Source organism: Tachypleus tridentatus, chromosome 8 (genome assembly GCF_004210375.1).
Source record: "Tachypleus tridentatus isolate NWPU-2018 chromosome 8, ASM421037v1, whole genome shotgun sequence".
Lineage (NCBI taxonomy): Eukaryota > Metazoa > Arthropoda > Merostomata > Xiphosura > Limulidae > Tachypleus > Tachypleus tridentatus.
The window spans coordinates 39,051,782-39,073,386 of NC_134832.1; the positions used below are offsets into that span (position 1 = coordinate 39,051,782).

General features: G+C 31.3%; 1 long non-coding RNA gene across 1 annotated transcript in view; it reads right to left on the minus strand.

The window, feature by feature from the left end:
* The window catches only part of LOC143222213 (uncharacterized), a 31,627-nt gene extending 10,916 nt beyond the window's left edge, over positions 1-20,711 (minus strand). Inside the window, exons 1-2 of the long non-coding RNA XR_013012100.1 lie at positions 20,385-20,711; positions 60-231 (exon numbers count right to left, since the gene is read on the minus strand). This is a non-coding gene — a long non-coding RNA (uncharacterized LOC143222213). The remainder of the gene's footprint in view (positions 1-59; positions 232-20,384) is intronic.
* Positions 20,712-21,605: the final 894 nt, after the last annotated feature.

Here is a 21,605-nt window from a genome sequence, read left to right on the forward strand (position 1 = left end):
TTACGATGTTACCATATTTAGGCTGATATCCTACATGTAATCGAATATTAGGAGCATACCTTTTGAGTTGGAGAAAGAAGAGATTAGAGTAGAAGAACATTCTATTGATATACTCGAGCCCTCTTCAGAGTCTGAAATGCTAAAAACTAGAATAATTCTGGATAAAATCAATAGACTTAGAATGACGATGATACCATGGCACTAGTATGGAACAGTCAGGAAATCGGACACCTAACAGTGGAAAGGAAGAGAGAGTCCCGTTTTATTTTCAAACAATTAACTATTACAAACATCCTTATTTTCTTTTCATATACCATTACGCACCGAAAAACACGTGGTACTTGCGAGGACATAAAATTATTTTTCAACAACGCCTTTCCCTTAAATTGTGTAACTTGTAACATCTACCTGGATATGTTTACATGTATTACTTGTAACATCTACTTGAATATGTTTATTTGTTTTAGTTACAATATCTATGTGAATCTGATTATGTGTGTTAATTCCAACATCTACTTGAATCTGTTTACGTATGTAACTTGTAACATCTTTCTGAATTTATTTACCTGTGTGACTTTTAACATCTACCTGTATCTATTTATGTGTGTGACTTTAACATCTACTTGAATCTATTTACCTACAGTTATCATTATATTAAAAAGTAACACTCTTCTGCAATGATCCTTAATTCATAGAGCTCTAGAGATTAAATTAAATATGTACTAAAAGAGTATACAGACTTAGCTGTATAATAATTTAATAATTCACCTATTAGTTCGTTATCTGTTTATCTGCTAACAATAAATCTATCTTTAGCAGTAACGTATTTATCAGTACATTATACATATATATTAGCTAGACATTGGAAAATTATACGACTGTCTTACTTTTGGGCCCGGCATGGCCAAGCGCTTAAGGCGTCCGACTCGTAATCCGAGGGTCGCGGGTTCGCGCCCGCGTCGCGCTAAACATGCTCGCCCTCCCAGCCGTGGGGGCGTATAATGTGACGGTCAATCCCACTATTCGTTGGTAAAAGAGTAGCCCAAGAGTTGGCGGTGGGTGGTGATGACTAGCTGCCTTCCCTCTTGTCTTACACTGCTAAATTAGGGACGGCTAGCACAGATAGCCCTCGAGTAGCTTTGTGCGAAATTCCAAAACAAACAAACAAACAAAGTCTTACTATTTATAACCTAACTACTAAGAACATATAACTCAACGCCTTATATAAGAACATAGATATTATTTACCTGTCTGTATAGAATATACCAGTCTAATTATTAACCATTTTAAGATTATCTATACCTATATGTATTAGATAAGATATCAATTGAACTAGTTGGTTATCTAGATATTTATTACGCGTTGATCTGTCTATGAAATTCGCATTGCGTATGAAAACAAAACACACACAGATATCAAAACATGTTTTCTAATTATAAATTTAGTATGCTGATGGGTTAAAAATGGATGAAGGTCATTTTCATTCATTAATTTCAACAAACAGTGCTGTGTTGTATCAGAATCTTCAACGTTTCATTGTTTTACAATCTTCAGCAAGTTTTGCTTGTTTGTTTTATGGAAGTTTGCGCAAAGCTACACGAAGGCTATATGCGCTAGCAGTCCCTAATTTACCAATGTAACATTAGAGGGGAGGCAGCTAGTCATCACCACCCGTCACCATCTCTTGGGCTACTCTTTTACCAAAGAACAGTGGGATTGACCGTCACTATAACACCAACACGGCTAAAAGGAAAAGCATGTTAATTGGGACAGGGATTCGAGCCAGTGACCCTCAAATTACGAGCCGAGGACCATAACCACCGGACTATGTCAGATCCTTCAGCAAGGTAATACTGTATTGTTTCACAATAGTTGGCCAGACATTATTATACTGTTTCACAGCCGTTAACAATAGAGTGACATTTTATTTGTTTCCGAACCTTCAATAAGACGGTGCTGTATTGTTCGACAACCTTCAACAAGACAATACTATTTCGTTTAAAAATCTCCAACAAGACAGTATTGCATTGTTTCATAAACTTTAGCAGCATATTACTATGCTGTTACAGAAAGTTCGACAAGACAGCATCGTATTGTTTCGAATATTTCGACAAGTATTGATATGTCTGTGTTTTTTTACAACAAAACCACATCAGGCTATCTGCTGTGTTCACAAAGAGGAATTGAACCCCTCATTTTAGCGTTGTAAATCCAAAGACTTACTGGTGTCCCAACGGGGGAAGGGGGATGTTGTTTCGAGCATTTAGACAAAAGAAGGTTGTATATTCAAGATCGATATTATTCTTGGTTTTACTAGGAAAACTCCAATTAGATCGGCTTTATATAAATTTTGTATTTATATTACCATAAGTATTCTCTTTAAAACATAATTCATCTCCTTGTGACGATCTTGGAGTGGCAACAGAATAATTAGTTTTGTTGTTTACAAAGAACTTAATATTGTTTTCTCGTTGGGTATAAATAGACTCCATTAAGTAGGTTTAGCATATTGAAAAACATATCATGCCTGAGTATTTTTGGTTGTCTTTGTTCAATTTCGTGCAAACCTACTGAAGGGTTAATTAATGGGATTAGACATTCCAGAAATAATAGACTAGAAAGGGCAAATAGCCAACTCTTGGGTAACTCTTGACAAACTAATAGTATAATTAACTATCACTTTACAACACGTCAACGATTGAAATGGTAAGAATATCCGGCAACAGATTTAGTTCTCGCGATCAACTACAACGTTTGAGAATTCTTATCGGTTAAAAAAAAAAAGTTTTTCCAACTGTTGGTTTTAATTAAATATGTCATGACGTCCAGATGATTTCATAGACTTACTTCCTCTAATTTAAAGCAGCATAAAGACAGACTGTTGAATATTATCAAAAAAGATTTGTGTTTCAAGTCATGATGTGTCACCGTTATTCCTACCCTTAAAAATTAACTACTATAGCTTACAAAATCTGATGTTTTTATCTAAATAAACATTTCGGGTTCGAGGTTCGTGATATCAACTTCAGATCAGTATCAGTTTCCATAGTTGAAAACATTTATACAACCATCACATAGATTTCACGTAGATCTGATGTCGATTAGTTTCAGGTAAAATAAACTTGAGTTTGATATTTGTTACAACTTAACTACGATTTGACAGAAATGTTTAACAATGATGAAAAAAAAAAAAAGATCGATTTAGTTGAAAGCAAATATAAGGTAACAATAATAGAAAACCTGTATTAATTTAGTTTATACAAGTATAAGATCGCAATAATAACCAGCCGTGATTAATTTAGTTTAGACGAGTATAAGGTAACAATAAGAGCAAGCCATAATTAATTTACTTTATGCAAGTATAAGGTAAGAATGATATATATAAACTAAACTAATCTCGGTTTGCTAAGTACAAGGAAAAAATGATAGTAAACTTTGATTAATTTACTTCATGCAAGTAAATATAAGGCAACAATGATAATAAACCCTAATTACTTTAAATGTATCTCAGGACGGCTGGTATTGGTATTAACACTTTTAAGGAGAAGGAGAGAACAACACGATTAATTAAATTTCTATAAGTATAAGGAATAAGTGATAGTAAGCCGTGATTACTTTCTTTAGGCAAGTATAAAAGAACAATGATAACAAGCCAAGATTAATGTAGTTTACACAAGTATAAGGTAACAATGATACCAAACCGTGATTAATATAGGTTATACAGTTATGAGGAAACAATGATAACTAGTCGTGATTAACAAGTGATTACAAGTATATATATTGTTATATATATACAAGTATATATATTGTTATATAAGTGAAATATAACAATGATAACATTAAGTAAAAGGTAACAATGATAGCAAGCAATGATTAAGTGTAGCAACCTTATCAAGCCGTAATTAATTTAATTTATATAAGGTAACAATGATATCAAACAGTGAGTAATTTCGTTTATATAAGGTATTGTTCCCTTATTGATAGCCAACCGTGATTAATTTGCTTTATACAACTATAAGGTAACAATGATAGTTAGCCGTCGTTAAATTACTTATACGAGTATAAGGTAACAATGATAGTTAGCCGTCGTTAAATTATTTATACAAGTATAAGGTAACAATGGTAGCAAGCCTTGATTAATTTACTTGTTACAAGAATAAGTTAACAATGATAGCAAACCGTGATCAATTTATTTTATACAAGTAAAAGGAAAGAATGATAGCAAGCCGTGATTAATTTAATTTATACACGTATAAGGAATTAATGATGAAAAAAGTGTTTAATTTAATTTATATAGATATAAGGAACAGTGATAATAAGCCGTGATTAATTTACTTTATATCAGTAAAAGGTAACAATGATATCAAGTCGTGATTAATTTCATTTCTATAAGTGAAATATAACAATGATAACATTAAGTAAAAGGTAACAATGATAGCAAGCAATGATTAATTTCGTTTCTATAAGTAAAACATAACAATGATAACATTCCGTGATTAATTTATTTTCTACAAATATAACGTATCTATGATAGCATGCCGTACGTAATATAGTTTATAGAGTATGAGGAATCAATGATGGAAAATGTGTTTAATTTAATTTATATAAATATAAGGAACAGTGATAATAAGCCGTGATTAATTTACTTCATATAAGTGAAAGGTAACAACGATAGCAAACCGTGATTAACTTAATTTATATAAATATAAGGGCGTGATTAATTTATTTTATATAAGTATATCCTAGCAATGATAGCATGCCGTCACTAATTTACTTTATACAAGAGTAGGTTTACAATGATAGCAATTTTGATAATATAAGTATAAGAAACAATGATAATAGGCCGTGAATAATTTATTTTATGCAAGTATAAGGTACCAATGATAGTAATTCGTGATTAATTTCATTTATACAAGTATAAGGCAACAATGATACCATGCAGTGATAAATTTCGTTTATATAATGTATCACTGATAGTGAGCCATGATTAATTTACTTTATATAAGTATAAGGTAACAATGATAGCAAGACTTGATGAATTTCTTTTTCGTAAGTATAAGGTAAAAATCATTGCAAGCCGTGATTAATTTACTTTATTCAAGTATAAGATAACAATCTAAGCAAGCCATGATTAATTACGTTTTTATAAGGTAACAATGTTAGTAAGACGTGATTATTTTAGTTTATAAAAGTGTAATGAAACAATGACAGCAAGCCGTGATTAATTTACTTTATACAAGTATAAGGTAAGAATGATAACAAGCCCAGATTTATTTCGTTTAAATAAGGTAACAATTATTGTAATCCGTGAATAATTGAGTTTATATAAATATAAGAAAACAATGGTAACAAGTCGTGATTAATATAGTTTATAGAAGCATATGGTAAAAACCTTACCAAGCCATAATTCATTTAACTTATATAAGGTAACAATAATATCAAACAGTGATTAATTTCGTTTATATGATGTAACAATGATATATAACCGTGATTAATTCCTTTTATACAACAAAAAAGTAACAATGATAACAAACCGCGATTTCTTTATTTTATATAAGGAAACAACAATACCAAAGAGTGATTAGTTTATTTTATACAAGTATAAGATAACAATAATAGCAACACGTGGTTAATTTAATTTATACAAGTATAAGGTAACTAAGGTAACAAGCTGTTATTAATGTAGTTTATACAAATATAAAGTGACAATGATACCAAACCGTGATTAATTTCTTTTATATAAGGAAACAATGATACCAAAGAGTGATTAGTTTATTTTATACAAGTATAAAGTAACAATAATAGGAACACGTGGTTAATTTAATTTATACAAGTATAAGTTAACAAAGATAACAAGCTGTTATTAATGTAGTTTATACAAGTATAAAGTGACAATGATACCAAATCGTGATTAATTTATTTTATATAAGTATAAGGAAACGATGATAGTAAGCTGTGTTTGATTTAATCTATACAAGTATAAGGAAAGAATGATACCAATCCGTGATTAATTTACTTTAAACACATATAAGGTATCAATGATAGAAACCGTTATTAATATTATTTATGTAAATATAAGAATCAGTGATAATAAGACGTGATCAATTTACTTTATATTAGCATAACGTAATAGTGATAGCAAGCCGGCATTAATTTCGTTTATATAACTTAACAATGTTAGTAAGACGTAAATAATTTAGTTTATACATGAGTAAGGAACCTGTGATATCAACCCGTGATTAATATTTTATAAAAGTTTAAGGTATCAAGGATAGAAACCGTCATTAATTTACTTTATATAAATATAAGGCACAATAATAATAAGCCGTGATTAACTTACTTTATATAAGGTGATAATGATAGCAAGCCGTGATTAATATCGTTTATATAAGTATAACGTAACAAGCACAGCATACCATGATTAATTTACTTGATACAAATATAAGGTATCAGTGATAGAAACCGTGATTAATTTACTACATACAACTATAAGTAACAATGATAGCAAGTCGTGACTAATTTATTTTAAATAAGGAAACAATAATGGTAAGACGTGAGTAATTTCGTTTATATAGTATAAGGTAACAATGATTGCAAATCCTGATTAATTTTATTTATATATATATAAGGAACAATGATAATAAGCCGTCATTAATTTATTTTATATAAGTATAGGGTAGCAATGATAACAACGGTGATTTATTTACTTTATACAAGTATAAGGTAACAGTAATAGCAAGCCGTAATTAATTTCATTTATAACAGATAACAATGACACCAATTTTATACAACAATAAGAAAACAATGATAGCAAGCCGTTATTAATTTCTTTTATATAAGAAAACAATGAAAGTAAGTCGTGATTAATTTAGTTTTCAGAAGGAAAAGGAAACAATGATACCAAAGAGTAACGAATTTATTTTATACAACTATAAGGTAACTATGATAGTAACAGTGGTTAATTTAATTTATACAAGAATAAGGGAACAGTGATATAAGTCTATAATTAATGTTTTTATACAAGTTTAAGGTATCAATGATAGAATCCGTCATTACTTTAATTTATATAGATATAAGGAACAGTGGTAATAGGTCGTGATTAATTTACCTTATATAACTATAAGGTAGCAATAATAGTAAGCCGTGATTAATGTCGTTCCTATAAGTATAACGTAACAAGGACAGCAAACCATGATTAATTTACTTGATACAAATATAAGGTAAGAATGCTAAGAAACAGTGGTTAATTTCGTTTAGATAAGGTAATAATGATAGTTAGCCGTGGTTAATTTAATTTATAAGGTAACAATGATAACAAGCCGTGATTAATTACCTTTATACATGTATAAGTTAACAATGATACGAAACGGTGATTAATTTATTTTATATAAGTGTAAGAAACAATGATATTAAGCCGTGATTAATTTAGTTTTATACAACTATAAGGTAACAATGATAGTAAGGCGTCGTTAAATTATTAATACAAGTATAAGGTAACAATGATAACAAGCCGTGATTAATTTACTTTATATGAGGTAACAAAGATAGCTAGTCGTGATTAATTTCGTTTATACATTATATGGAACAATGACAGTAAGTCGTGATGTATTTGCTTTATGCAATTACATTAATCACAGCCTCTTATCATTTTTACCTCAGAACAATGATGCCATGCTTTGATTAATGTAGTTTATGGAAGTATAAGGTACCAATGATTGCAAACCCTGATTAATTCAATTTATAGAAGTATAAGGAACAATGATAATAAGCCATGATTAATTTACTTTATATAAGCACAAGGTAACAATGAGAGCAAGCCCTAATTAATTTACTTTATACAAATATAAGGTGACAACGTGAACAAGCCGTGATTATTTTCGTTTATATATCTGATAAGAATGACAGCAAGTTGTGATTAATTTAATTTACATCAGTGTAAGGTAACAATGATAGCAAACCGTGATTTATTTGGTTGATGTAAGTAAGATGAAACAACGATATTAATCCGTGATTAATATACTTTATGCAAGTATACGGTAACAAATATAACAAGCCGCGATTAATGTAGTTCATATGATATAAGTTAAATCTGATAACAAACCATGATTAATTTATTTTATATAAGTATGAGGGATAATGATAATAAACCGTAATTAATTTAATTTATATACGTATAGGGTAAGAATGATAGCAGGTCATGACTAATTTACTTTATACAAGTATAAGATGATAATGATCGCAAGCCGTGATTAATTTCGTTCTTATCAGGTATCAATGATAGTAGGCTGTGATTAATTTAATTTATACAAGTGTAATGAAACAATGATAGAAAGTTGTGATTAATTTACTTTATATAAGGTAACAATTATAGTAAACCGTAATTACTTTACTTTATACAATTATAAGGTAACAATGATAGCAAGCTGAGATTAATTTACTCTATACAAGTGTAAGTTAAAAGCGATACCAAACCGTGATTTATTTACTTTATATAAGTAAAAGGAAATAATGATAGTAAGCCGTGATTAATTTTGTTTATTCAAGTATAAGGAAACAAACAAACCATGATTGGTTTAGTTTATATAAGGTAACAGTTAATTCAGTTTATACAAGTTTTTTTCTTAACTTCCTATCTTTTTCACTTCCTTGCATCTATTTCCAAAATATATTCATATGGTGACACGGATTATAGAATGGATCCTTTGTGACTATTACCTATGACCACCAATCAAAATGGAACTTTTTTTTGGTTACAATTGAAGGTTCTTCTATGACATGCATGACACTAAAGTCAAAACGAGTAAGTTATTGTAAGGATCAGTCTTCTGATGAAACTATTCAAAACCCTAAATAAACCATTTACTCTCAAATATATTTCCGATTTTACTGCAAGAACCATCGTACAAAATTTTACAATAGTTGTGCACCACAAACATAAATGAGCAGAAAACCTCAAGTATTATCATTAATTACAACCGAAATGTAATGCTACCGTGCATTCTTGATGCTGGAAACCCATTCTGAGCCATCTTAGGTTAAAGTGTTTGAAATATTTTCGACACTGTTATTATTTTACCGTACTAGTTTAAACGATTATGTACCTTAGACGTTAGCATCACATATCATACGAGGTTACAAGGTGATGTACCTTAGACGTTACTGTCACACAAATTTACGTCTATAAAACATATATGCAGTCAAATCATTTAGATGATATATCTGATTTATTTACATACATAGCTATGGTTGTTTTTTATCATTAGCATATATAACCACACTATGTGTGCAGATACACACACATGTTAAATAGCGAACCAATGTTAAATAAACAAATACATAACTACATAATTCAGTCAGTTGCGGATGTGTTGTTAATGTTTATCTTCTCGATACACAAGATATTTGGTGTGACGGGAATTCGAACCCGTGAGCCTCCTATTACGAGTCGAGCGCTCTTTCAACTTAATGTCTTGTCTAGTTAAAATGTTGTGGTGACATTAACTCATTCTCTTTGGTCGATGATAACGAAGTGGCTCTTTCTGAAGTAGGCCTGGCATGGCCAGGCGGTTAAGGCACTCGACTCGTAATCTGAGGGTCGCGGGTTCGAATCCCCATCACACCAAACATGCTCGCCCTTTCAGCCGTTGGGGCGTTAAAATGTTACAGTCAATCCCACTATTCATTGGTGAAAGAGTAGCCCAAAAGTTGGTGGTGGATGGTGATGACTAGCTGCCTTTCCTCTAGTTTTACACTGCAAAATTAGGGACGGCTAGCGCAGATGACCCTCATGTAGCTTTGCTCGAAATTCAAAACAAACCAAACCTTTTGAAGTAAGTTTTTTTTAATCAACATATTACATTTCACATATAGCTCTCATTACTGTGTAGACAATATAACGTCTGTACCTGGTCTTGTATCAACATTATACGATTTTACGTTAAACAACACTGGGGTCAAAGCCATGGGTGATATGTACAGGTAGGGAGAAATAAGGGTAGATGTCTGCATTCCCTCTTGCAGATGTCACTGATGTGATGAAAAGGCCACAAGTCAAGTATGAGAGTAAATATTAATGGAAGATTTATTTTGTTTGTAGTTATGCACAAAGCTACACAAAAGGATATCTGTGCTCTACCAGTACGGGTATCAAAACCCAGTTTCTAGCTTTGTAAGTTTACATACATATCACTTGCCATTGGAAAGCATTAATGAAATAATTTACATAGATTATGAAGTTTATTAATAGATATTTACGCCTATTAAATATTTTTGGTAGTATAGAGAGTAAATCTTCATTTTGGAACATTCTTTTTTTATTTTCTATTCATTATGTTCTTGTAAATACTTCCAAGTAGTTTTATAGTGGTATTTATTTTTTATTTTTAAGTGAGTTATTCAGAGAACAATCTCTCTTCAATGAGAAAGTTTACCACCTGGCTGATAAGAGAGAACAGGAAAAAATGGAACAGAGTTCACACTGGTCAGCTGGAAGAGTGGAAGGAAATGTTGAAAGTGTGAAAGTGGAGCTAAAGGCTGTACGATACTTACATCAAATTGAATTAGTAGAAGAAGTCCAGGACAGAAAAGAAGAAAGAAAAGCCTGTTCCAAAACCGTTTGAAATATCTTCAGGCGTAAAGTAGTTTTAGAAGTAATAGCTTTAAAATCATCTTATTTAAATCGGGAACCTGGTATTAAAATAGAAATAAATTAGAAATCAGTAATTGATAAAAATAAAGTAAAAGTGGTTATTGCTAGATGTTGTCTCCCTATAGTTGGTGGTTTAGAGAATGGGAAAACCGCAACGCTACATGGACTACCCAAGGTATCTGATGAAATTCCACAATTGCAGGGAGAAGAGTTTTTGCTTTCACTTGTACTGAACTCCTCTAGCATATGGATACATAAATACAATAGATGATTCGTATTGTAGGTATCTTACCGAAATAAAAGGGAATGTTGATCAGGGGTTTTGATGTCGTTTGATTTTCGTAATTTTCGAACATATTAGAAACAAAGGTATCTGATGAAATTCCACAATTGCAGGGAGAAGAGTTTTTGCTTTCACTTGTACTGAACTCCTCTAGCATATGGATACATAAATACAATAGATGATTCGTATTGTAGGTATCTTACCGAAATAAAAGGGAATGTTGATCAGGGGTTTTGATGTCGTTTGATTTTCGTAATTTTCGAACATATTAGAAACAAATGTTGCCAATGAATAGAAGAAAAATTTGAATTGGTTACTTGGCGATTGTCTTTGTTGTATATTTCATAAAAATACGTTATAGAAAGAATTAGCCGGGTGTTTATTTACAAGGAAGCAGCACTATTCACCAGTGCTATCGATCAGGTGAATTTAACGGCTTACGATACTTATCATATCATAAACAAAATATAGTGATATGATTTTTTATATTATAAATTATAAAATACTATAATACCAACAAGTTCCATTTCACATTATAACGCATTTTCCAACTTTGCTCACATTCTAGAAGTTCAAAACAATAAGGTACAAAATATGTTTTGTTAACGTAAGTTTATAAACGTTTATATTTTAAAAATGAATTAATTAGTTGCTGGAATCAGGACTGTTTTCATGGCTTATTGAGTTTAAGAAAAAGCATTTACATTGTAAAAAAGAAATTCATTCATTTTAAGTATTGTAAGCTTTAGTAATGCTGAAATGATCGTTGTGTCAATAATTTTGAGGAGTTGTCTTATTACGGGTTCATATGTAGAATTTAATACTGACTGTTTATTTCAGCTCAGTAACCATCATTATTAAATGTTTTTTGTTGTTTATTTTAGAAAACCAGTCTTCTCTTATATTACATTGATTTAACAATATTAGTTCAACCTTTAACAAACTACTCCATCTGTCTGAGAAGGTCTTAAAATTAGCATGCAGAAAAAAGTAAATATGTGCAAAAATTTACAATAAATTGAAAGTACCCGTGTAAGATATTTCGCAATATTAATTTTCTCTTTTCAAAACCAAATAGAAACAATTCTAGTCACATTATCTAAAAATAGACAAATCTACACATCGCTTACATAGCAATATCAATGAGGAAAAACGAATGAATCTCACGGTGCTGCTTATAAACGGACACAGTTTCTGTGATGTACTTAGTGTAAAACTGTTTAGTATCATTCACATAAGAAGCCCTATTCACGAACACTGATTTGACACGTGCCTTATTCATCAAATTCAACATTGAGTTTTTTTCACAATTAAACAACAGTTAAGCATTTCATGCTAATACTTAACTGGCAAGTTCATAATTTGCATATGTGGAATGTAGCAAGAACCAAGCAAAATTTAGACAAAAGAAAAGAGTTGTTCACACTACAAGATTCAAAGGAGGCATACTATTTAGATATCAGGATCATTGTCATTGAGACTTTCCCAATATATTGCGCATGGGTAAATTACACAAACATATAGTAAATAGATAGGTAGCTACATTAAACACTAAATGACGACATGCACAAATGAAATGGAAAAACGTCCTTTGTACTGGCAGACCTTGTATTCTTTGGACCAAAGTACAGCGAATGTGCACCAAATTAAAAGCAAGAGCATTGTGATGCCAAGATGTAAAATAACAACGACATAATATACAGAGTATTTGAAAAGTCTAGAACCACAGGCACTTTAACAAATTGTACAGCTATTTGAAATGTGATACGTTAACTGCGTAACATGATGAATCGGAGACTCGTCCGAGATAAATTATAGTACGTAACACATACATACCTTCATAAATATAAATATCCATTATAGTTTTAACAAAATAAAAATCCAAAAATGAGAATGTTTTAAAAGTAATTGAAGAATTACGAGTGAAAATTATGAAAATATAAATAAGCCAATTATAATGATAATAATTAATCAAATACATTTTACCATATGTTATATGATGTCATATGCTGGTGCACTTGTTTTAGCTTTGGTCTAATGGATAATAATGTCTGCCTTCGATATTCAAAACTAGTCTACACATTCCTTTCCTGTAGGTACGGAATGCTCTTTCCAGATGAGCTAAATCTCAGCAAGTAACTAGATGAGTCACACTTCGTCAAGTGACTCCATGCTCTAAAGATGGCCCGATAGTAACTTTTTCAGAGTAATAATGTATTTTCAAATGAACTGAAAATACGTTTGAGGTGTATTAGATGATAAATATGCTAAAATTTAGTTTTAAACAAGATATAGTTTAAAAAATGCTAAATGACTACCAGCTTAGTCTGAGTTGAACAATAATGAGCCAAAATATATTATTGAGCACAATCTTTATTCAACACAAAGACAAGTCCTCCCCATCCAGTAGCACAATGGTATGTTTGCGTACTTATAATGCTTAGAAACTGGGTTTCGATACCCATGGTGGGCAGAACACTGTGTTTAAAAACAATCAACAATAACAACACAGAGACAAAAATAAAATGTTTCTCCACTGAAATTCTGTAGTTAAGGTCAGACCAAAACCAAATAAATAAGAAGTTTATAGTTAAAGCATTTACTTATCACAAATACGGTACCATGTGACTGACCATTCTCATTTTACGAGGTGTGCCGAATCCTCTAGTATTACAAGTGCAACCAAAGAATAATATTATCCTAACCTTACCCAATAAAGTGATGTTCTTAGTGGATGAGACATGGATCACCAAGCTTTATAAAGACAAAGAAACAAAGATAACTTAAACAATTTTTTGACCGCGAGTTATGTGGAGAAAGGAAAAGGTTAGGACAGTGAATGAATTTAAAGCTAATATTAATTATTAATATTAATAAAACATTAATACTACAGAAAGAAAGAAATCTATGGTATATTCCTACACCGCAATGGTAAATGATATCTAATCAACACTCTGAATTAATAATGCAACATCGATGCAATGCTGTTCTTGATGTAAGTGGTGACAATGTGAAATATAATAACTGTAAAGGTGTAAAGCGCCTCTTTAAAATATTCATTTATAAGTGTGGATTGACTAATAAATAATTTGTATTTTAGATCACATGACAAACACTTATACGCATAAATTGTATAAACATTAATTGAAGGAGGTGAAAGATATTATTCCATAATGGTGGCTTTACCTTTTTTTAATTAACGACTATGAATTGTAACATTCTTTAATTGTTTTGTGTAGAGTAGATTTACCACAATTATCATCCATTTCAATATTGTCTTATTTATCCATTCTAATACTTAATATTATACTACAAGGGTTTAAAGACGTCTGTAAATTAGAATATACTCTTAACAAGTTAAATCTTCTTTTAAATGAACAGTAAAAACGTTATTAATTCATACTAGCACAAGAAAATCGTAGGGAACTCCAGGAAAGACATACAGAAAGGGAGGTCGTGTCAAAATCCCGACCTCTAATTGTCACTCCTCAGGGAGAATATTAAAGGTACATGCTATGACAGATGTTAATTGGTTCCGTGATTCAGTAATTATAAGCGGATACACAAATACAGAGTTTCGTCTGTTAAACAATATACCAATATATGATTCCAATCGTACTTGTCGAATATAACATGTGACAGTTTGTGTTGGTCAAAGTAATAAGATGATTCCTATTGATAAGTGTACAAGTCTCTTTTTGTACTGACAAACTAAGAGAGATTGTAGCTAGAGAGTGTATTTTATCGCCAATACTTTATGTGTGATTGAATAATAGAATTACAACGCTCTCACCGTTCTAACGGAAGGCAACGAATCATAGATCATTGGATATACATTTAAAGCACGCTTATCACTAGGCTACGCTAGGTACATGAAATAAAAACTTGTTATAAAATTTCACAACATTTATCCAATCATTTCAATAAAATGCTTTCCCCATAAATAATATTTTCATTTATACATTTAGCTTGAATGTTGTTCAACAGTTTGTCACTTCCAGCCGAATTTAATAAGAAATATAAATGGGAAAGTAATAATCCTTCGAACAATTTTCTTTCTGTTTTTTATATGAGCATGATAGGTTAGAAAATAAGACAAAATTTTCGGTTGTCTCTTAATAATTGTTCGTAGTGTGTGGGTGTTTTCTGATAGCAAAACCACATGGAGTTATTTGCCATGTCCACTGAGAGGAATCGAACCTGTGATTTTAGCGTTGTAATTCCGTAAACTTATCGCAGTTCGAAGTGATGCAGTTGACATATTTTATGCTCGCGCTTCCTTCTGTGTTGTAGTAAGTTTTAATGTTGTCTTTTCATTTTTCAGTTATGTAGATATGTTCTTTTTAAATGATATTTTTTATTTCTCAAAACACTGATAAACAGGCAGGAAGTCTTACATGTTTTGATGTTTTCTATTAAAAACCTTGCAGAGTTCATGTTAGTGGTTTCTGTTGGAAAGCCTTCCAAGTTTTCCGACAAATCGTTAAGAGTTGAGTGTATATGATGTCATCAATTTATTATTAACCGCAAAACACGGCATTTCACTCAGCTTGCTTTTCTCGGGTAGCTCTTACAAAACGTTCGTTTGCAAATGCGTCATAATGAGAAAGTAAAAATGAGCTGGTGGAGTTTCATTTCCTAATCTTTTATTTTATTGATTTTGTTTGGCTCGGATATGGAAGAGATGAGGAAGTTAGTATCAGTTAATGCTGGTAGATATACCATGCAAGATTACCATATGGCTTATATGCACAACCTAGTTTCATGTCACTATTAGTCTAATATCACCATAATCTCATTTAGCAAAATATAGGCCCACAGTGACACAGTGGTGTGTCTGCGGAATTACAACACTAGAAATCAAGTATCTATACTTGTGGTGAGCAGAGCACAGATAGCCTATTGTATACCTGTGCTATTAATTTGAAACAAATTATCAAAATATATTTAGATTCTATTGTTCGTTGTTTTACCTTTTTCTTTAAATATTATTTCACACTGCAAGATTATTTTCATTTTTGTCGTTTGTAAAAAAAAATATGAAAAAATGAAGTACTTATGAAATTCATTAACAAAATCCGCGAGTAAATTACCCTCTCAAACAAGTTGATATATTTAATATTCTTTACCGTGTATTTATTTACAACCTGAGTTCCCCCTCTTTTTTTCTTCTTTTTTGTTTTTCAAAAGCATTTTAATATCATTAATCTAAATTTGTGTCTGTACACGTGAAGCGTGAGCCCGTGAGGCACAAGCACTGGAAGGAAATATGTCATGCTGTGGCTAGTTTTCGTTTCCACCCTTCCTGAGGAGAATAAAAAAAACAGTGTATAAGATATGTCAATAGATGAATAAAACTTTGGAAGTTTAGTTACGCGTTAAACAAGTGACTAAGGTTATACATTCTTGGCTGATTACTCATACACAGGCCTTTAACGACAAATTACTTTTTTGAGTTTTAGTACATTATACAATTGTTATGGACTTAAGCTTTTTGTCTAATGCATCGCTTGTTGGAAAATAATTTAGTTTAGATATCGTCATACGATGGATGTGCTTAGTACATTAAAGCAATTAAAAATAACAATAATGATTGTTGAAGAAATATTAAACGCTCCTTCTATTCATGTAAGAGATTAACAGAAGTTATACTTTTTACAAACAAACTCATCTACATTTCTGTAGCTGTATACACAAAAGTTACCCCTCTACCGAACTTATGGGGCTATTGAGTGACTCGAACGTTTACTAGAATAATACTACACACCCTGTACGTGCCTTACTCCGTCTGGATAAATTTTTACAGGATTTTCGGTAATATTTTGCTTGAATAGTCGAATTTTTCGGAGATCTTATCGTTGTTCACATTGAAAAAATCGAAATTAACAGCAAAAAACATCTTTCAAATTATCTTCTAGGTAAGTGTGTGTTTTTCACATAAGGGACACTTATTGTTGCAACTTGACTTGACTTGTCTTGACTTCAGTTTAACGTGCGCATACCGTGAATTATGAGAACTATTATGCAATCTGCATGTTACAACACGGCAAGACATGAAATTCAAAAGCAATAAATGAAAATATTTGTTACTCTTAATTTTAGTTTTATTTACTTTTCAAATAAAGTACTTTTAGGGACCCTGTGGAAATACATCTAGTTATATATGTATAAAGACTATCATTGAGTGCACAATGCGTCAAATCCTACCATACTATAAACAAAGACAATCTATTACTTAATAAATTAAGAATGACAGACCTGTCTAAAGTTACAGTTTGTTTGTTTTTTTGTAAGATTTTTCAAGGCTGTCTCAATTCTTTTGAAATTGCAAATATTCAGTGTAAACATAACAAACATACCGATATTCTGAAAGAGAGCTATAGTGTCAACCAAAATGTGATGTGTAATGCAGGCAGACTAACTTTATAAAAATTAAAATGTCACATTTTTACTCCCAAAGCTTGTATTTCACCTTTTCACAAACAAAAGCTCAGAAGTTTTCAGTTTTTTAAAGATAACTTATATCTACCCGGTTCAACGTGTATGAAAAGTATAGCCTTGATTAGGAAAACATTGTGAAAACGACTGCACGAAGAACAAGTTTGAAGGACTGTAAGCAAGGTCGGTATTATGTCCTTTTAACGTTGAATACGAACTAATTCCAATCCCCAGTGCTTTTTTCACAGGTAACTGCCAACATGCTTATACTGACACTGAGAAAGTAATGTAAATTCAAAGCTTGTAGCAATTCTTTCTCGAAATAGGCATGGCTTAAAATGTAAGGATATCCCTTAAAGAAAAAAAACATCGTACAGCCTAACTGTCACAGATCATTTTTATGATACTTTCTTCGGATGCCACATTCGCGTCATCTTATCAAACTATTTAATAAAAGTACAACTCAATTATTATTTTCTTTATCAACGCAGGAGAAACGATGGTATAATTTTTGTGTTACTTTTGCTTTTTTTGTTCTGAAAGTGTTTCTAGCATTAGTATGCTAATGTTAGGAGCCTGGGGGCATGCCCCCTCCAGAAAATTTGTAAAAAATAGGAACTATGAGCTTAAATCCGGAAGCAATTTTGCATAAAATATAACTCAAACAATCGCATAATTATTCACATAAAATGCACAAACATCCAATGAAAAATCAACAAATCATCATCCTTTTGTAACACTAAATGGAGAGTTAGACTTAAACTAACATAATTATGTATGTTTTATTATAGTAAAGTACTGTACTGTCTACATACAGACTAGTTATTATTTGTTAAATTATATTAATAATTTGAACGGTAGCAATACAGCTTCAGCTTTCAATTACAATTCACAAGAGGGCTCTAACTAAGAAGTAAATCGACTAATATGTGAGATTAGTGTTTCATTAACAATCTGTTTTTTTTCAGTATAAAGTATCATATTAAAAAAAATAAAACTTGAAGAACTAAAAGTAGAAGCATTGAATATTTTACAGCTGCTTAAAATATAAAAGTTATATATATTTTATTATTATGTACGCTTTCAACCTGAAATGTCAAAGTAAATTAGCATGAATGTAAAACACGTTTTGTTCATTTTGGAAATTTCCACGTCGCGTTTAGTGCTTTTGTGGCTCTGCCATATTGTGATTAGGATGAAGTCTAGAAACAACAGTCGAATGTCTGTCTGACTATCACGCCGTATATCTCCTGATCGGTTAATCGTACAAAAATATGTCACATATACAAAAATACTTATTTTCAAGAGTATATTACAGGATAATTATTTATTTTTTGTGATATCCTAACATTTCATGTCGATATTAACATCGACTCAATCTTCTTATGTGCTGAACAGTCAATCTGGGAAAAATTATTTTTATTAGGGAATTTCATAAAGAAAAAAATACAAAAAAACGGGACTTCATTCATCGACTGATTGAAAGAAATATTTCGAAGGCAGGAGCATAAAGAAAGGAAGTGTTTGAGTATACGTTTGGTGCTGTTCAGTGATACATATGTATGTATATGTATCTGTGTGTATTTCAAATCAGTATTAAATACGTGCACGACTTTGTTCTACATAAAAAAAACCTAAGCCCTCTAACGAGCTGAATATGACCATTATATCAAAACCGAAACATTTTTGTTCACAGTGCAGAGTATTCAGGCTGCTTTGTTTAAAAACACACGCAGTATAGTTTTATTTATTGAAATAACACATGAAATGATAGCATACGGTTGTAAAGAGTCCACTAGACTAGTCCACTCTGATCCAAAAATTGGATTGACTGCACATTTTATATTTATTCATCACTATTTTTACGAAAATTAACGTGGAATTGTTTCAACGGGCATCTGTTTGTACAACCATAAAATAAAGTGCGATCTTATAACCGTGTTACCCAAGAGTGAGTCCCTACTAAGTTTACTAATCGTGTTGTGTGATAGTTTGGTAGAAGTGTTCAAACCTCACCATACCCACTATTTCTGGTTTCGGTCATTTTGCGCCTCCAACATCGTTTCAAGGTTTGATCATATCACGTGCCCTTTATGATATCTCAGCACTTTGAAAACATAGGAATATATATATATGTATATCAGAGATACCCATTGAATAATTTTGCACCGAAACAATAACACCAACGATTATTAAACGTTATTCAGTTTACTTACTAACGCATGTAATATTTTATCATGGTAATTCTTGCTTATTACCATAATGAAAGGCTAAACATGTTTTATAAATATCCTTAAAGTTGATCAAAGAAATATTTGTACTAAGTCTTGTAAAAAAATAGAGTACGTTTACTGTAGCAATATCGAACAAACTAATGCCGGAAATACAGATAACCTTTGATAGGGTTTGCTCGCTGTTAAACAAAGAGCTACAGTGGCCTATCTGTGTTATGCTCATCATCGGTATCGAAACTTAATTTTTGTTTTTTTGGCGTTATAAGCCTTCGGACTCACTCATGACTCACTGATAGTTGCTAGGGTTTGAAATTATGTTATTTGATAAATATCACTCAAACATTTAGTGTCAATAATAAGTTATTGTAATATTTAAAATCATTTAATTGCTTCTGTGTTTCTTTTAAACACACACTTTAATAAGAGTTGGGTAGCTGCTCAGAAATAGAACTCTGACTATTAGTGATATAAGCTCTCATACATACCCATGAGCCACTGACGACTTAACTGTTGTTATACAGCTCTGAAAACATTCTTAGATTTAAACAACGTTCCACCTGCGTGCACAACACTCCGGATTATACGTCGCGATTGAAAGTTTACTTTACACGATAAAAACATTAATATTTTAAAAATAGTGTATTGCTGATTAAAAAACTGTAATAGCGTCTTAATTATCGAACAATATATTTACCCTACAACTTGTACAAAATTAAACTCCTTGCCTAATTCAGAAGATGGACGTAGGTTACAAACAATATTTTAATATATCAGTACTTACCTGAAAATTGACGCTATACGTGGTGAACTTTGTGTGCGGTAGTTCCTACAGCTCACGTACGGAAGAATGTTACGACATATTCTGCTTGATACTCCGGCTGTTTCTCCGCTAGGACTATGAGCATACGTAGGTGGGATCACGTGCTACACGCTTTCTAACTCAAGAGTCAGAATTTAAACAATACTAAAAACTTTTTTTAACTTGTGGTAAAGACACTGATATTTAACTTACTTTAACGGATCTTAGTCACTTCCCCGTCAGTTTATAACATGTGAGCCTCTTGCTTTGTATAGAAAAACCATATAGTGAAGACTCCTGACGGTCAACGGTAACGAACTTGGAAGGTAAAATATGGGGATTCTCTACCACACGATCGCAAACAACTCAAGAGCCTTTAGGCTAAGACAAACACGCAATTAGTTAACATTTTTGTGATCATTGAAATATCTTTCATTTTTGGAGACTAATTATTTATGACTTCAGTTACAATGTTGCATGACTTGAATTATCATTTCAGACTGTTTTACTTCTTCTATTCTACACTATTATTTAGAATATTTATAGTTGTAGCTAGTAAAATAGTTAAGAATATTAAATAAATATTTAAAAATAAACGATTGTAAAAGGTAATTAAAATTTACGAGTACTAAAATAATCCAACCAGAAACTTAGAGAGCCAGTGTAAAATAAAAAGTCCCAAACAATTACCATTAATCACTGTGTGTAGAAACTGTTGTCGTCGATATCCCCATTATTCTACATACTCTTCGGTGTTGTTACAGGAATTATAAAGAATAGGACCCATCTAACACCAGTTAATTGATGTTCAAAACAACTATCACCAAGCTACGCAATCAAAACGTGTATTGAAAGTGAAAAGCGTCACGTTTCTTTTAAAAGAGCGCGATCTAACACTAAAAGTTAACTGTGACTTGAATTTGTTGTTATTTCGAGTAACAACATTGCCTAACTAATAACTCATTCTGTTCAGTTGGTATCTCATTCCTGTAAAAACTAAGATTTCAAACTGGATTATTACAGACCATTGAAAATATTAAACGATTAGTATGAGCAAATGAATTACGACTCTAAGTAGTGTTTTTACAATTACGCATATAGCAGTTGTTGTTTTCTTCTGTTAACCTCAAATTCTTGTTATTATTACTTCTTCAAATAATATCCAGCTTGAAATACTGCCTACAAGATGACAAATTCACCAAC